The 19197-nt window shown below is 45.1% G+C and overlaps 2 non-coding genes across 2 annotated transcripts; both read right to left on the minus strand.

The window, feature by feature from the left end:
• Positions 1-459: 459 nt before the first annotated feature.
• Positions 460-554, minus strand: TRNAI-UAU (transfer RNA isoleucine (anticodon UAU)). The gene is made up of 2 exons: positions 517-554; positions 460-495 (listed from the first exon to the last, which is right to left on the minus strand). It is a non-coding gene; the product is annotated as a tRNA-Ile (tRNA).
• A 15634-nt stretch (positions 555-16188) lies between these two features.
• On the minus strand, positions 16189-16262 carry TRNAI-AAU (transfer RNA isoleucine (anticodon AAU)). Its single transcript has one exon. It is a non-coding gene; the product is annotated as a tRNA-Ile (tRNA).
• Between the last annotated feature and the right edge of the window lie 2935 nt (positions 16263-19197).

The following is a 19197-nucleotide window of genomic DNA, read 5'->3' on the forward strand; positions in this document are numbered from 1 at the left end:
AGCGAACAATAGGTATTACTAAGTAGTCTGCAACCATATTAATATAGAACAAAGGCAATCCACAGTATTCACCGTGACTAATCCTTTGGTATGCAGAGTCTTTCGTGTGAGAAGGGATGTGGCCTAGAACTGTGGCAAGGCACTTTAATAAGCTGTTACGTGAAATATAGTGTAATAGCTCAGAGACAAAGGGGTTTGAAAGCTTTACTTTTTTCTTTTCCGTTTCCCAGAGATACAATATGTGTCCAGAGTTGAACAGACTAGATTAATTGAATTCGCAACTACGCTTAAATGGGGTTGTATTTTTAAGGTTCACAAAACATGTGGGGGGCATGACTATTTACGCACCCATGTCCCCCTAAATGTATGACCAATATTCCTACTGAATAAACGTGTGTTTATTCAGTCACTAGTCATTCTTTGATCGCTATCTCACCCCTCGTACAGCAATAAAAGTCATGCTCCAGGTGAGGCTCGAACTCACAACCTCGGCATTGCTCATCGCATGTACTGCTGTATAAGTACCGCGCGCTAACCGATTGCGCCACTGGAGCTCACGTTCATCTTTCGCGCCTATGCCCTGAAACAGTCCAGTTCATCTGAGTTCATGTCAGAATTGTATGGCTTCCATATTGCGATAATTACTCTCCTATTTAACTGTAGTCGATATTAAATGACTCTGCACGGCCAGACGTTTATGGGAAAAGGGTTTTCAAAGATTACTATCATTTAAACATCAGTTTAAAATGCAAATCTATGTATCCGATTGTTTTCAGATCTTAGCACAGTTAAAATATAACTTCGTTGAATTCCTTATCACGTAAGTTAGCAGTGACATTGAGACCAGCTGGCCCTTTGCCTTATGTTCTTTATACGGTCTCAGTTTGTGGATGATGCATGCATATTGCCATTGAAGCCCCCTTACCTTCTCTTGCTAACCCCACAGGCCCTTTAACTTAACTGTGCTTGACTGACCATGCAAAGATAACGGAATTATTGTAAACACAAACACGTGAATGCGGCAAAAAAACATGGGGTAACAGCGGACCATGGGCGTGGGCGGTGGACTCAATGCCAAGCTTTGCCCGATCTGGCATTTTCTTTCCCCTGACATTCTGCCGACCCTGCCAGGTTAGGTTTCTGGTCGTTCATTGGACAGGGCCTGGGGTGTCACAAAGAGGTGGGGCTTGGTTTTCCAATATACGCAATAGGTTTGCCATTAGAGGCCGCCTCCAAACTCCGCCCCTCATTTCCGCGAATTCAATTCGTGGAATTGTGCGCTGGCCTGCATGCAGGGCGGGTGAAGGGGTCAGAGCTGGTGAAGGGGTCAGAGCTGGCCTGCATGCAGGGCGGGTGAAGGGGTCAGAGCTGTGCATGCAGGGCGGGTGAAGGGGTCAGAGCTGACCTGCATGCAGGGCGGGTGAAGGGGTCAGAGCTGGCCTGCATGCAGGGCGGGTGAAGGGGTCAGAGCTGGTGAAGGGGTCAGAGCTGGCCTGCATGCAGGGCGGGTGAAGGGGTCAGAGCTGTGCATGCAGGGCGGGTGAAGGGGTCAGAGCTGACCTGCATGCAGGGCGGGTGAAGGGGTCAGAGCTGGCCTGCATGCAGGGCGGGTGAAGGGGTCAGAGCTGTGCATGCAGGGCGGGTGAAGGGGTCAGAGCTGGCCTGCATGCAGGGCGGGTGAAGGGGTCAGAGCTGTGCATGCAGGGCGGGTGAAGGGGTCAGAGCTGACCTGCATGCAGGGCGGGTGAAGGGGTCAGAGCTGGCCTGCATGCAGGGCGGGTGAAGGGGTCAGAGCTGTGCATGCAGGGCGGGTGAAGGGGTCAGAGCTGGCCTGCATGCAGGGCGGGTGAAGGGGTCAGAGCTGTGCATGCCGGGCGGGTGAAGGGGTCAGAGCTGGCCTGCATGCAGGGCGGGTAAAGGGGTCAGAGAACAACAGCAGGTGGGAGTCTGTCCCCTGGACAGGATGTTGGTACTTAATTCATTGACATCCTAATCAGGCAGCAACAGAGGACAGAAGTGATTTGATATTTTATTTATATCGCTCATGCCCTTTAGCTGTCCGTCTGTTTTTCAACCCTGCCTCCGCCATGCTCCCCTCTCTCACAAACAGAAAGCATAGCCTGTGTTTACCAGGCCAGAGGTGGAAGTGTAATACGAAACATTGGTGTGCATACCTTTATTCCTTTCCCAGGGTCGGTGCCTGCCAAGGGCGTGGGAGGGCTATAGCACGAAGAAGCAGCTTCCCGAGTGTTAGGGAGAATTCTCATTCAATGGCTAATTTCCCTTACCTAGGGCCTCATCACGAGTTGGGCAGTAACAGCGCCGGCGTTATCTGCCATACCGCCAAACCTACCGGCGTAGCGGGAAATCCACATTCCCCATTGTGCCCATTCGGGAATGCCCCATTCCCCATTGGGCTCAATGGGGAAATTTCGTCCTCTTACCGCCGGCGGATTTCCCGCCGGCGGTGTGAGCAAAACCAGCCGAAGCCGTGATTTGGTGGACCCTTAAATCCGGCGGTAATGGCACTGATGCCGGATTTAAGGGCTACCGCCAAACTCGCGATGAGGCCCCTAGTGAGTCCCTCAGCAGCTTTGCTGGATTTCTGGAGTTAATTTTTTCCACTTGGTAAGATTGTGAGCTTTTCCCCCACTCTCACCCGCTTGACCAAATACTTTTTGTTTTGGCTCTGGTCTGGTTTATTCGCCATTTCTTTGTGTTAAAGTCCTTCTTGTGTCTTATTTTGCGCGGCAAACCAGGTTTGCCTTCTTTGTTCACTGTCTTTTGGCGGGCGTCTGCCAAGAAGCCCTCCTCTAGGCACCTGGGTGTCTAGGTGGGCTGAATGTGAGGGAGGGGTGTAGTCACCCCCTGCACAGGGTATCCTAGGAAACCCAAGTCGCACTTTTCCATGATTGGCTGAGGTGGTTGCCGTGCTGCGTGATTGATGGCCAGGCTGTATGAATGGGGGATTTTCGCATAAAAGGCAGGATTCTTGGGCTAGAAGTCAGAGTCGCCATTGGAACTACAAGGAACCGAAGAGAAGCGGAGAAGAAGTCGGCTGCTGCAACTATCCCGTCCCGGTGAAGCCCTGGTGCAGTCCTGAGCTATCGACCCTTCAACGACCAGAGAAGATCCAGTCCGGAGTCTTCTTCCCTTGAGCCTGGTGGGGATAACCAGCTCATCTTCTACAGCCAGAGGATCCTCTTTGTGGTCGAAATCGCTGCACTCTGCTGTAGTGGTGCGGATAGCCATCTGAAGAGCCTCTCCTGTTTTTAAGGAGCGCACCTTTTATTCACCGTTGCTGCTGCCGGCTTCAGCCCTGTGTGGTGCAGACCCCTCCAGACGTCCTCCTTCTTGCCGAAGCTCCAGGAACCGTGGGTCTGCAGGAAACTACCAGGAACAACTGCTGTGGCACCAGCTTCTTCATTGAATAAGGTACTGTGTTCTGCTTGAGGAATTCGGGTGAATCCCTTTTCCTCCTCCTACAAGGCTTGCCCTTATCTTCCCTCCTTCTTATAACTTTTGCTTCCTCCATTGACAATATCTAAGTACTACTGGCTACGTTGAATCGTGAACTGTCCGACTGTGTGATACTCGACAACAGGAACCCGGTTCCACTTGACAATGGGTCCACCCTATTGACTCTTGAATTTATGGCCATGAGTGTTCTCTGATTCTGTCTGCCTTGACAAAAGTATTGCCTATGATTTTTCCCCCAACTCTCTCTGGGTATCTCAGGTGCTAAGTGTGTTTTGCTCCGGTAACATTTCTGGCCGCGGATACGCGTTTATTTAGTAAGACCGAACTGTCATTACTGTCAATAAGTGATTGCATATGTATTCTCGAATAACGTCTTTTGTTTCACAACACCGGTCCGTTAAAACATAGGGTACTTACCTTGAGTTATACCATACAAAGTGAATTGGTTAGTTGTAGTGTATTTTACGTGTGGTTTTGAATTAATAGAATTGTTGTGTTTATAACAAACGGGTTAAAAATAAATGTACTTACATTTTTTACCTGAAACCTTGAGTCAGTGTTTGCTTGAGTCACAGTAATTGTGGTCCCTTTGTGTAATCTCTGCTACTGCTCATATACTCTTGAGATAAGCCTGGCTGCTCCGCTACTGCTACCACTTTAACACAGTAGTACAGGCTTGTACCAAAGGTAAAACTTGTATTACCACCTGTAGTCTTAATTGTGTGTAGTGGTCCCTAAGGGCACTGCACAGGATTCTGCCTAACACTGTGTTTATGGTTTTCCATACTAATGTCATAGAAAGTCAAGATTCTATTACAGACTTTCGATAATGTTAGTATGGAAAATCAGTATTCTATGCTGTGATTTAAGTGGGCTGAGACTGGGCCCCGTCAGTCTCCAAAAAGTGAGGCTGAGCCGGGGCCCACTCCGGTTACACCACACCATGGCAGGACACATCCCGTCGCGTATGCGCCCACCATTTTGATGTCAGGCTGCTGACAAAAGTGCCAGCCAGCCACAGGGTCGCTGCATCTGGCTGGCACTTCTGTCAGTCACTGTAACTTCCTCTTGAGACCCCTTGGGTGAGGGGTCACAAGAGGAAGTTATGGTGCCTTTGTTTGTCCTTCCCAGGTCACTGACCCTCAGCGAACCCGTGGGCTCCGTGATCTAATAGATCACGGAGACCACGGGTTCGCTCAGGGTGAAAGACGCCTCGGGCTCTGTGATGTATCTGCTCTACAGAGCAGAGCACACATCACTGAACCCGTGGCGTCTTTGTCCGTTGAATTGTGTACTTTTCAAGCCATCTTTTATAAACATAAAATATGTTACAAATTTCTATGTTTATAAAAGGTGGCTTGAAACAAGTACACAAACCATAGTAAGGTAAGCGCACCAGTGTGCACACCTTACTATGGTTTGTGCACTTTCAAGCCACCTTTTATAAACATACAAATATATAACATTTCTATGTTTATAAAAGATGGCTTGAAAAGTACATAAACCATAGTAAGGTAAGCATACGAATATATACATGCTTACATACATTTATATATTTGTTTGCACACCTTACTATGGTTTGTGCACTTTTTAGGCCATGCCCACCATGGAAGCCACACCCCCAAATGAGGGCCCCTCCTCAATTTCTTACCCCACTTAAAGCACTGATTCTATGTTATGATGGTAGGCTCGGATTATGCTTGTTCAAAGCTTACTCACCACCAACGCAAACATTTGCTCTATTGGTCGAAAGTAGAAGTCTTTAAAAGTTGACTCCTTCAACCAGTCCGCTGCTTCCAAAATGTCCGCAAACCGTGCTCCTATGTTATATGCCTTTTAAGGTCTTTGCTCCTCTAACTGAATGAGCCCCGTAGGCACCGATGTCGAAGCCTGCCTGTAGCATACTCCATCTCACCCACCAAACTAGGGTAGCCGCATATACTGCTGCAAATGGCCTCCGCAATGCGATCAAAAGTTGAGTTACCCCTGATGGTCTAATAATAGCTGTCATTGTTTCATAGGCCCTGAGGCAACACACTGTGCATAACTTGGGTTGATCTGGGAATGCTGAATCTGTCTTAGTTCTTTTATGAACATAAAATGTAACCCCTGAGGGAGTAAAGGTTTTCTGGTCCACTTTTAATGCTCTAACATCTGAAACCCTTTTACAGGATATAAGGAAGAACAGCATAGTGAGCTTCGCCGATAACGCCTTCCCCGAAAACTGTTAATTGTCTGGCCATTTCTTAAATAGATTTAACAAGACATTAACGTTCCATGTCTGAGAATACTTGTGCCTTGGAGGCCACATAAGCCTTACTCCTCTTAGAAGTCTGCACACTAATGGGTGTTCCCCTACTGGCATGTTTTCTATCTTAGGGTGTCCTGCTGAAATAGCTGATCTACATGTATTCACTTTCCTGTACGCTTTACCCTGGGCGCACAAGGCTTCCACAAAATACACTTCTGGAATTATATTTGCTCTAGAGGGATGAATGTCTTTTGCCACACACCAGGTACTCAATTTTGACCAGGCTGATCTGTATGCCTTCCTGGTGTCTGGTGCCCATGCTTCTTCGAAGAACTTTTCAGCGTCTCCCGAAAGTCCTGGCCTTTGCCAGGTGTTAGGAAAGATTTTATAATTGTATGTAATTTTCCCTCCATGTGTACACCCCCAAAGATTTTGCTGCTGTTTAGACACCATAGACTAACTTTGCCAAAAAAGCACAGCCTTCAGCTGTACTTCTCTGGGCTTTCGCTCACTTTTAATGGGAAAACTGACATGCCCTTAAGACAGTCAGTACAGGGAGACTTTGTTTCCCTTAGTCCTTTTCCCATGTTGCAACTTTTGTGCAACATGTAACAAGTACACAATGTACCTTCCAGTACAGTGTACTTGGGTCTGTAGTCATTTTCCAAAGACCCTAGACACTCTCGATGGACCTTTTGTGAGATGTGCAGATGTGTCATGGACAGGGCTGGTGGCAGCTATCTTTTCGCATTCTTTTTAACCCTTTCCTGCCATGGTAACTACGTTAAACGCGTTTGGCACAAATAGGTGGTCTGGCTCCAAAATGGCCATGCCACGAGGTTCTTTGTCCTGTCCTTTGGCCATCTTGCCCCTTCACCTTCCCCAGATCGAGTCGACCCGGGTCAGTCCTTATTTGGACAGGCAGTTTCCTGCGAAACTCCAAGCATTCGCAGGCTTCTGAATGCCTTGTGTGTGTGCCTCCAGGATGTGGGCTGGGGTGTCTGTCCCCAATACACATCCTGAGTGCCAGAGAGTCTAGAGTGCTCTGAATGACTGGGACCACCGTAGTTCATGATTGGTCAACGTATGGAGTGTGTTTGTGAGCAGATCTCCCATTGCGTCCTTTCCGTTTTGGCGCGAAGGGAACTTTGGATAAGAAGAGGCTGAAAACACCCATACCATGTCAATCTCTGGAGTTCTTACTGAACAAATGATAGGATCCAAGTATCCTGAAATTAAGAAGCCGAGTTGAGGATCCGCTGGTAACCCGTTGCAAGGTTTGGCACCCTGAGCCTGCTGTCGTCCCGTGGGACCCCTCTGCATCTGGTCGTCCTAGAAGGTCTGCGAAGACGCTTCGACCCATTGGAATAGTGGGACCAGCTATTCTCTGCACCTTCATCAAAACCTGCAAGTAAGCTTTCTCGGAAGTGTCCCTAGGCCAGCCAGTGGCCTGACCAGCTTACCCAGTTGCTTTGCTCTGTTACCACCGCCGTTTTGAGGAGGCCCTCGAAACTTGGTATACTTCTAGCTCTTTGTCCACGACACTCTCACAATAAATTTTGTACACTTGGCGTTCCAAGGTCTGAAGTGAGACGAGTGTGCCAGGACCGGAGCATACGTGGTTACCGTGTTGCCCTGCCGCGGCAACAACCTTTGCAAGTACGATGCATTTGTGACCCTCTTGCCCCTGAAGCCTACTGCAGTGAAACCAGGTCGATTCATCCACCCAGAGCAGATAAATTGCCACTGTCCCATTTGGGAATCCTCACTGTATCTCAGGAACTGAAAGCCACATAGACGTCCTTTTTGCCGCATTTGAACCTGCAAGGGAAGTGGACTGAACTGGGGAAGTTTGGGTCCGAGTGCGCCTGGGACCGATGAGTACTTCCGACACTAACCGGTGACCCCTAGCTCCAGGGCTCCTTTTTACGCACGAGTGGCCCCTGAGAGTCCCTCTCCTTTCCACTGCTAGTGTGAACTAGCGACTCCATCCCGCTCTCTGGAACTGCCTCTGCCTTCAAGTGGAGGTCCTCCCTGAATAGTGGGAACTTATTCTTCATCGCCTCATTCACTTTCTGAGCTGCTAGTGACCTGAAGAGTCCCCGTTTTGCCCATTGGAACAACCGCGTGCACTTGCATTGCATGTACTATTGAGCACAATGCTCCTCGCTTCTTAGGGCTTGGACTGCCTCTTAGTTAGGTGTGTTGCGGATGTCGAAGGGGCCTTAAGACTACCTGCCCTGCCTGTTTCCGTCCCATCTAGGTTGTTGACATATTTCGTGCATTTAACTCTTTAGACCCCAATGGTCTTGTATATACATTGTATTGATAGTGTTGTGTTGATTTAATTAGTATTGCTGTGATTCTTTTGCTATGGTCTGAGTTACAAAGGCTTTGTAATAAATTTGTTTATATTTTTGATATAACACGTCTCTAGGAGTAATTTGTAAGTGTCCTTGCTATGTGTGCTCATTCAGGTCTTTCAGTCACCCTCACCCGTCCTGAGACTTAGGGCCTCATTAGGAATTTGGAGGTAACCATGGCGCTATTAGCGCCATGGCTGCCTGCAAATCCTTACCGACTCCACCCTGGTGAATGGAGCTATTACCGCCCCATTCCAAGGTTGGCGGGGGTGGTAATTCCCCATTCACCAGGGCCTTCCCCATTCCCATTTGAGCCCTCATAGGGCTCAATGGAAATGGGGAAGGCGCTAATAACGGTACCGCAAATTGCGGTACCGTTATTAGCACCAAAGTCCCTTTGCGGGTTCCGTCCTTAGCGCCTGGTAAAACCAGGCTTTAAGGGAGGACCCGCAAGGGGAACTCGTAATAGGGTGGTAAGGGATTAACGGTACCGGTGCCCTTACCAGGACCTCGTAATGAGGCCCTTAGTCTTGACCGCCACCATAGCTACCTTGATTGGTCTGGCTTGTCCAGAGATTACCTTGTTCCAAGAAACTAAGCTGGCCTTCTGAACCTCTGCCCACCAGGTCAGAGTTCAGAAATCCATCTTAACACAAGGCTCTCCTTGAATTGCCCGTGCTATCAGTCTCAGGCTTCCTGCTTCTATCAGAGGATGAGTCTCGCCTGCTGGACCCTGCCTTGTCATTCGGATCCTTGGGAGTATCAGCGGTATGTCGAATTACATCTCTAGAAGGTCCGGTAACCATTCCTGACTCCTGCAGTCTGGCGTCACCAGCAGTACCATAGCCTGTTGTCTGCTTACTTGAGCCAACATTCTCAGAATCGTAGCAAACAGTCTTCGTCTGAATTTCTGGAGAGAAGCATCTGGTCTCCAACTGAAAAACGAGAAAGCTGACTGTTCTACCTGAATGCGAACAAGTCCGTCTTGCATGACCCCCTCAAACTCATTAGGGTCTGCAATGCAGTTCTGTCCAGCTGCCAATTGCTGGCGTCTCTCAAATATCTTGAGTTTCAGTCTGCCACCTGATTCTGCAGACCTGGGAGATACTCTGCTCTAACACTGAGCCTGTTCAGTAGGCACATGTAACAAAAATCTTTAGCTAGCGACGCTAGCATCCTGGACTTTATCCCGCCCAATCTGTTTATGTATTATACCACAGAGACGTTGTCCATTTTAAGTAGTACGCAACAATTCGCTTTGTCGTGAGTTCAACATCTCATAGCGAAGGACCCTGCCATAAGCTCTAGGCTGTTGATGTGGAGCTCTATCACCTTCTCTGACCATCTGCCTCCCGTTGTTATGTCCCTGCAACGTGCGCCACATCAGCTGTCATCCGACTCTATTATGATGTCTGGGGATGAGCCAAATATCACTCTCCCTGTCCAGGCCTCCATGTGTCTGAACAACCACCACAGTTCTGTCCTCCCTTCCTTCGAGATTGGTATTCTCTGTTTGTAAGACAAGCCTTTCCAAAGGTGTTGAAACTTCAGACTTCCCCAGTTTATTAGGCCTCCCAATCTCTGAATCAGATCAGTTGTTATCTTCACCTGTTCTAAAATTATTTTTTATTTTTTTTATTTTATTTTATTAGTTTATACAAACCTTTAAAAAAAGAAAAACAAAAGATACAGCTGGCATGAAAACAATAGTAAAAACAAAACCATGAAGAGAAAAGAATACAATAAAAATCCAAATGAACATTGTTTGTGCAAATAGGACAAACATCGGAGAACAAGTCTCAAATTCAAACAATATTACTAGAGAATAGACTTAGTTCTTCTTCAATGGTTTTAAGGAGGAATGTCAGAGCGTACGTTAGTTTTTTATTAGCTTCCGTGAAACATTCCTCCCACCATTCTTCCATTGTTAGGTTTTGTCTATTTGCAACAATTACTCCAAACAGTATCTTTCTTTTTCATAAAAAAGCTTTGCAGGTGAGAATTAGATGCTTGATATTCTCTTCATGGTGATTGCAGAACCTACATTTGGGATCCAGCTTCTCATATTTGGGCCATCGCATAATCACTTCTTTGGTCTTAAATTGGTTTAACCTAAATTTCATGAGAAGTGTTCTTTTTTGCTTCTCTGGGCATCTTTCAAAATATTTGTAGATTGAGTTGTAGGCTTTCCCTTCCAAGGGAACATTTTTCATGAGCGAGTATTTTGCTCTATTTATGCCAGTACTTATCCAATCGTGTTCCCACAATTTTTTCTTTACTGCATCAGGATTTTTAACCAATGTGTCTTTGTCACTGTTTATGTCTTTTAGAATTCGATGACATTGATTTATCTATGCCGACAAGACTGAGTTTGATTGTTTATTGGCATGATCATGGAGGATTTTCAGCTGCAGAGCACCATCAGGCAAGATTATTTTATGGAAAACTGACAAGGTATTCCAGATGACTTTTGCATTTATGGAGATTAGCCCCAGTTCATATCGCACTCCCGCAGCCGGTATGCCCTTGGCCACTTTCAAAATCCTAGTCCAAAAAATGTTCTCAAGGGTATCCCACAAAGTAGCTGGACATCCAAAGGCAGTTTCCGCACCAAAGATTAAAGATGGCACAGCCTTTTGGTTATAGAACTTTATTGTGGGAACCAAGGAGAATTTGCCTTATTTTTTGTCAAGAACTGTGGCTTCGACACTAAGTTGTCAGCATTTAGCTTTGGATTGTTCCACCCAAATTTGATCATTTATATTTGAATTCAACCACATGCCTAAATATTTTAGCTGTTTCACATGTAGCAGTGGTTCACCGTCTAATTTCCATATGAACTTTTTCGCATTGAATGCAGTTTTAGTAAGGTCTTGTAAAGTTAGAACAAATGATTTGCTTGAGTTTATGTACAAGTCAGTGTCCCCAACATATTGCTCCAAAGCGTGAAGTTTCCGTTGTAATCCAATAGGCGTAAGATCCATCAACACTAGATCGTCTGCATAGAGAATCCAGTTCAAGGCAGAGTCGTCTATTCTAGGACCGAATCCTTGGATTTTTTTCAAAGATTTCTCCAATGTCAGAGATAAACGGATTGAAAATTATAGCTGCCAACGGGCACCCTTGTTTGACACCGCAAAAGGTACAGATGGGTTTTGACAGAGTACCATTTGCGTCTAAACGGATGCTAATTTCAGTGTTCGTTTGTAAGTCTTTGATAGCAGATCGTAGGCTATCGGGACAATTCCAGGATTTTAATTTTGTCCAGAGCATTTCCCTGTCAACGCTATCGAAAGCGTGAGACAGGTCCACGAATGCAAGATACACTTTTGAACCTTTCCTAATAGCATCCATTTTCAATAAATTGATGAGTATAAGATTTAAACAGTATCCCACACCCTTTCCAAACCCACTTTGTCTAACATCTAGATGTTTAGTTAGAACTAGCAATTCCAACAGTTTGTGCTGGAACTGTGTCGTGTACATTTTGCTTATAGCATCCAGTAAGGCAATTGGACGATAGTCCATTGGATTTGATCTGATGCCTTTCTTAAAAATAGGCTGGACAATTGCCTTCTTCCATGAGTCGGGTGTTATGCCTTCTGCTACAACTGTGTCAAATAAGATTTTACAAAACTCAGCCCAACCTTCAGGGTTGGCTTTCAGAATCTCATTTGTTATGCCATCCGGGCCTGGAGCACAGGAATTGGATAGTTTTTTTTATATTTATCAAAATATAATCTTGGTCAAAATGACTATCCCAGGGCTGGCAATGTAGGATCAGGAATGTTGCCCTTTTTGAGAACAACACTGAGAAGTGCTCGATCCATTATTTTTCTGTAACCATATGTTTTTGCGGTGCCTGCTGTACACTGCATTCATTATTGATTACTTTCCAAAAATCTGATGAGTTCTTCTCTTTAAAGCATTTCATTATTTTTTCTGTATTGTGTTGTTCGGTCAAGGAACGAAGTGCTATTATCCAGTTCTTATACTTTTGTCTGATCTTTTTCTTCATGTCATACTGTTCTGAGTTCGTGAATTTGTTACGTTGTCGCAGGACCTTGTGCATTTCCCTCTTTCTCATGTTGATTTGTGAATTATAAGCATGTATATGCTTATAACTCTAAGTCCCATTTCGATTTATCAGGGTCTTGTGTTGTTCAAGAAATGGAGTGTAATCTACACCCAAGGTTTCAATATGCTTCTCATATTCCGCTTTCGATATGTTCACCTTCTGTGATTTAAATTGAAGTCTATTTCCACTGCAGTTTGGCATTATGTTATGGTTCCATATCGGTGCATTGGATTGCCAGGTCATCTTGAATCGGGCTATGACCATGTTATCTTCACCTGTTCTAAAATTAGCTTCTCCTGTCCCATCAGGCAGAAGTTGTCTAGAAATACTATCAGTCTGATGCCCTGCTCTCTCAGGTGACTGAGCACTACGCTCATCAGTTTTGTAAAGCACCAAGACGCTGAAGTCAGTCCGAAAGGGAGACATGTGAACTCACACTTCTGACCTCTTCAAAGGAACTGTCGGAAACTTTGATGCTCTCTTGCGACTGGAATCTTCAAATAAACATCTTTGAGATCTATCCTCGCAAGCCAATCTCCTGATTGTAACACGTCTCTTAAAAGATGGATTCCCTCCATCTTGAAATTCTGTAAATAATGAATGCGTTTAGACTTCGTAAATTTGTCGATGGGCTGGTTTTCCGTCTGCCCATTACCAAGAACATGTTGCTTATAAAACCTCCTGAGGAGCTTGATGTTTGTGTAATGCCCTTTTTCTGCTCTAGATGTTAGAACTATTTGTCTAACAGTTGTTCGTCCTCTTTGCTGAACACTATAGATATTGGCCAGTCCGTTTGTACTGGATCCTGACAGAACTCTAGCTGAAAGCCTTATACAGTCTGGGCCTTGTCTATTGCCACGTAATTATTGGCAAATTTCACCATCTCTTTGATAAAGGCATCTCAGAAGTCAGCTCTACCATTTTGGGGTCTTTCTTAACCAAGATTGACTTCCTCCTCTCAGCTGTCAACATGCTGTTGGCATTGCCGAGCAGCCATATTGGCCTCTGTGCCTTTCTAGCCAAAATCTCTGAGTCGCCCTAATGATCTGGCTGTTTTGCTTCCTCAACCATCTTTCAGATTTTTGTTAAAGGTCCAAGAATATCAAGGAATTTATCCTGGCATGACCGCCAGGACCTTTCTATGCCCTGGCCTCCTTCGATAGGGGATTTTGAATCCTCTTCTTAATATAGTTGGCAATCTTAGCAGGGGGCTCCCACTCCACCGACCTGGGATGGACGAGGAGAAAGAGAAGGATGGTGATGTCACACAAAGCAGAAATTACGCACCCAGAAGAGATGCCAATGAAGAAAGAATATAGACCTTATAGAATCTGATGGTGAAGTAGCGAATTAGGAAAGGATAGAAGGGAGAGCGATAGGTGAACATCCCCTGATCTGTAGACTAGTAAGGGGAGTAAAGATGACTAGACCCCCTAGTGAAATAATTACTCAATTGTGGGATGTCGACACAGATTTGAAATTATTTCTAACATGGCCAGATAATCGGGAGCCATCCAGAAAGGTTATTTCAGGCAAGCTAGCCATGCTACTATGTCTATTGGCTTGTAAAAGGTCTAGAGATCAACAAGAAGAGTGTGTCACCAAACGGAGTGACCTTTCTTATAACGAGGAGGACTAAGACAGGTTTGAGATCCATAATTTGCTAATCTTTTCCGGGACAACCAAAGGTATGCCCGGTCAGATGCTTAGCAGCATATGAGGATATGACAAGGGAAGTGAGACCTCCAGGAGTATCTCAGTTACTAATAGCTATTTGTAAACCTTTTAAGGCCATAACACCGGCTACCATAGCCAAATGGCTTAGATGGGTGATGGAGCAGGCAGGCATTGACGTAGGGAAATATGGGGCTCACTCAGCAAGAGGAGTGATGGCTACCAAGGCATTCAACGTAGGAGCCAGAGTAGAAGACATCACGAGGTCTGCAGATTGGTCGAATTAATCAACGTTTAAAACATTTTATTTTAAACCAATGGAAAGTGTGGCATTGTTAGTGGCGAGTAAGCTTTGAACAAGCATAAACCGAGCCTCCGGTCTTGACTTAGAATTCAGATTTTCAACACATTTCTTCCAGAAAGTCATAATTCTATTAAAGAAACAGAGGCAAAGGATTATCCCACCCTATCAATCATAATAACAATGTGGAATGTAAAAAGTAATGGAATGTTTTACATGTTTTTTTCTGCAAGTATTGAAACGGTTATGAAGAATACATTAAAGTGTTACAGATTTTTTAAATGCACAATAAGATAATATATTGAAATTGTGGTTGATTTTACGATTATCCAACCCTCTTTCGACTTACAGTCACTGGTTACTTTATGTTTATATTAGGTGCGGTGTCAGACAACAAACAATCCGGAAATTGAGGACGTATCTGAGGGAATGGACGGGATTGCAAAGTTTACTGGATGCATTCCCGACTAAGCAAAGAAAGAGGAAGTGAAGTAGAGCGACAGGGTGATTTAAGGAGATGGTGACTAGTTAAGGTTATCATGTTGCCAGTTTGAGGACCAATAAGAACAGAACTACCAAAGACTCAAAAAATGATGGTTATTGAAGTTTTTATGAGTTTTGTTTAATGTTTTATTGGTTTGTACATTTGCTACTGAAGTAGTAAAATGGAAAGAGAAGCATAATCCTTTGCCTCTGTGTCTTGAATAGAATTATGACTTTCTGGAACAAATGTGTGGAAAATGTGAATTCTTTACCGGGAGTATGATTGACTGAAATGAGAGGCATTCAAACACATGAGCTGGCTTAGAAGGAAGCTATGATCGAAAATGCTCATAGAAGCACAAGATCAATATTTGAGGGCAGTGGCCACTCACCCTAGTAAATGCAGACCTGCAAACATAAACTCCTACTGACAATAACCACTCACAGAGGTAGAGCTGCACAACATCAAAATCACTATTTTTGGCCATTGACCCTTCCTATAGTGGAGAGGCACAATTCCTGAGGGAACTGACCACTCACTTTTGCCACAAATTGATTTTAACAGGTCGTCATTCCAAACATCTGGGGCAAGTTTGCATACAAACATTATGCACTCTATGTTGTTTAACTTTGCATTGTGCCACTTGTAGTCCTGAATTTATAATGGGGAATTCCAGCACTGCAAGTTTGGAATGCAAAATTAAAACCAGGACTGGACTAGTTTCTCCTGAATCAAATACATAATGTTGGTGGAGGCAGGAAAAGGTAGTCGTGGAAGGGATTGGAGCAGGTGGGGGGGGGCTTAGTAGAGTATGGGGGTTTGCAGAGTGTCACCACAGAAGATAAGGGAGATGGATGGGGAACGGGGTGATAAGAGGAGCGAGATGGATATGGGTAAGTGGAAGAACAAGAGTGGGTATCCCCTACACTGGAAACCTGGGAAGGATATACTCATTGATAGGCTCATGTGGTGAGTTAGTGATGGTCGGCGTTGTGTGGTAGTCGTGGCCGAGTGGTTAAGGCGATGGACTAGAAATCCATTGGGGTCTCCCCCGCAGGTTCGAATCCTGCCGACTACGACTTCTTTCTTTTTAACAGCGTCCAGCATTACTACTTTTATTTCCTACTTTGCTTTGACTAGTCTTTCACAACTACCCTCTCACATTGCGGAACCATCTTATTTCTTGTAGTAGTTTCATGTCAGCTTCACTATGATCGTCTATCGGGTGCCCTTTTCTCTTTATGTTTACAATGCTTTCTTCACCTCGACCGTGGTCAAATCCACCCATTCCCTCTTTCCTTTTGTCCTGACAACGCCACTGTCTCTGCTTTGTTTTCTCTCTGTTCAATCGTCCTTGCGTGTGTGTATTTGGCTTGATTTGTAAATGGCACTCCATTGCGTTGTACCTTGTTGCAGTTCCACTAGCTGTCCTCTCATATGCTGTCATCTGTATAGTAGAATACGACATTTTAAAAAGCATACACTTTAATTTGGTCACACGGACGTGTACTTTTAACGTTCCGTTTTATAAACGAACAAAAAAGACATAGGTATCCTTGGCCAGTACGGGTATCGAACCCGCGACCTTGGCGTTATTAGCACCACGCTCTAACCAACTGAGCTAACCGGCCATCCGTCATGTTGCTCCTTAGCCGCACTAGAGTAGAAAACAGGCAGAGGATTAAGGAGTTGAGGAAGGGATTGTGTGATCGCACTTCTTTCTCCTCGACTCCTTTCTCCGCTAACAAACTGTACCAAAACATGTTACATTCAAACCCGGGCCTGCAAAATAAGTGATGGGTACCCATCATTTTGATATGTACTTTCACAAAATACAGAACTTGACGAGACATTCTTGGGTAGTAAAACGAGGGTGGGGGACTGCAGAGGCAAGTAATAAACTGAAACAACAGGGCATAGCTCTCAACTCACACGCTTTTGGCGGGTGTCACCCGCCTTCTAAACAGCTGACTCACCCGCCAAGCGTCCTGCACGCCCATTCATTTCAATGGGCCTCTCACCCGCCAAAAATAAAATCGGGTGTTTTCACCCGCCTTTGTGACACAAATGGTTGAGAGCTATGACAGGGGGTTGGAGGAGAGGAGGGAGCGGTGCGTGGATTTCAAAAAGGTGTATAGCGAGGAGAGAACAAGAACACACAGACAACATACGGACGAGTGTTTTAAGAGGGTGAGTCGGTACAAAGGAGATATTGACCTACTTAAGCATAGTGACTGAAAGAGTCTCTAGCTATGATTGTCGGTTCCATGCTGACGAAGTCGCTACGTTTCTTTTACAATTGAAACGAAATGCTTTGTGTTGGCTTCCAAACACGAATAATCTGAGTGAAAATTGAGAATTGTACATTAAGTGTTTCATTTTAATGTCGCTCCTGACCAATATATTTGTAACGACTTATTCGTTCTCAACTATTTCATGATCAAGCGTTGGTGGTATAGTGGTGAGCATAGCTGCCTTCCCAGCAGTTGACCCGGGTTCGATTCCCGGCCAACTCAGGTTTCATTTTTGACAAATATTCTCTTTCCTTTGCATCTATTTTATATTTAATGTGCAAAACAACAATTGGGTTGAGGTGTATATTTCTGCAATGCCAGCTAGCGAGCAGAGCGTTACTGACACGCTGAACAGAATACGCAGGATAAACAGTAGGAGGAATTTGGAACCAAGTGATCATAGAAAGAGTCAACAGAGAGTTCTGGAGTGGTTGCTTTCATAGGCCGATATTCTCTGTTGACACTTTCTGAACATTCCAAATCTAATTAATGCATGTATTAACTTGGCTGACATGTATGGCTATGATTGCTTGGATCGTACTCAATTTATGGTATCATAGAAGATTTCCATTCCAGGAAACGTTCAGTCTCTTCTTGACAGTATTAAGCTTGTGTACCCATTTTTGCTCTAGCTGGGTCAGTGTTTTGTTCATGCCCCCCACCCCCCTTTCAGGGTGGGTTTGAGTTTCTATAATATAAACCATTTCAGGTCTGTGTCCTTGTGTTGTTTCAGGATAAAGTGATCGACCAATGGTTTGTCTGGGATCTTGTTCCTAATGCAAGATTGGTGTCCTAATGGTCTTACCTACATACAGGAGACCACAAGGGCACTCAATTATGTATGTGTGAAGATGAGCAGATGTTCTTGAATAAGCTGCATCCTCGGATGCCTGCATTTTATATTTTACCCAAAATGCACCAGAACGCGACAAAACCACCAGGGAGACCGATAGTCTCAGCATGAGATTCACTACTTGAACCATTGTCGGTTTATACTGATTTCTTCCTGAGACCTTTTGGCAATCAAATGCCATCATATCTGAAGGATACCACTAGCACCATCCTTATACTAAATGAGATCGAGATGAGAGTGGACAGTCTACTAGCCACCATGGACGTTGAGGCGCTCTACACTTCGATTCCACAGCATCTTAGGTCCACACACGAGTGGGACTCCTGCCTCCAGTCCATCATTAGTTAGTGGGCTACTATCAGAGTCTGAACACCATGCCAATACTGTCAATGCCTTTTCTCACTGTCCTCTGAAAGGAGACAATACTCTCCACTATGATGTACTGTATTTATATGCATTTACGTGTGAATAGAGACATGTTGTTCTAAAGTGCATTTTATGATCTAAGGGAACTCATCAATATGAGGGACTGTGATGATATGTATTAATCAGTGAATCTAATGCATCCTGCACTGGTTCTTTACCTACGCATCACATGCAACTCCGCCATGTACTCACGAGTACACCACCCTGTGTTGCCTGAATCTCAGACACTTTTTTCTCAGGATCCTTATTTCATGCACTTAGCTGACTGTGCTAATACGGTGCATGTTTTCCATGCACCCTGCTGGCTATACATATCGGGTGCAGTGGTTGGGCTACGCCCATTTCATGGCCCTCAGCAACACATGGCAGTGTAGCAAGCCTGTTAGCTGGTGGCCCGAGCCTAGTCAACCTTTTATCCCTCTCAGACCAACCAGTGTCCAACCTTTTTTGATATTTGGACTTAAATTGTAAATCGCGGGTCCGGCCGTTGCGTTGCCATGGCAACATAACATCAACTTCAGTTTTTAGGATCTCCATTTTTCCATAACTAGGTCCTGGATACCCTTAAATTGATTAAAATTGCTCACAGATGAATACCGCATCATCTTGTCCAGTGAATACACTGAATGCCACGTTGGCATTTTTCAAAATGGCCACCGCTACTTAAGAAGCAGTGACCATGTTAACGGCGTCCATCGGTAGGAAACGCCGGGGGCTTCAGTTCCGATTCATTTCACCAAGAAAGTTACGCTCTTCGAGTCCTTCGGCTCGACACGCACTTTTATACTCTTTAATCACACTTTAATGAAGTATGCGCTCATTCTGTTCCGCTTTCAGGAACCACCGAATCAGGGTTTTCTGCATTCCTACACCACTGCCCGCATCACTGCTAATACCCCTCAACCATGGTCTCACCGCCACCTCCTCACTTTCAACCTCGAAGCCTCAAGCCCCATCACTAATCATTTACTTACCACAGCTATCCCTACGAGA

Source organism: Ambystoma mexicanum, chromosome 1p, assembly GCF_040938575.1.
Source record: "Ambystoma mexicanum isolate Mex_15411 chromosome 1p, UKY_AmexF1_1, whole genome shotgun sequence".
Taxonomy (NCBI): domain Eukaryota; kingdom Metazoa; phylum Chordata; class Amphibia; order Caudata; family Ambystomatidae; genus Ambystoma; species Ambystoma mexicanum.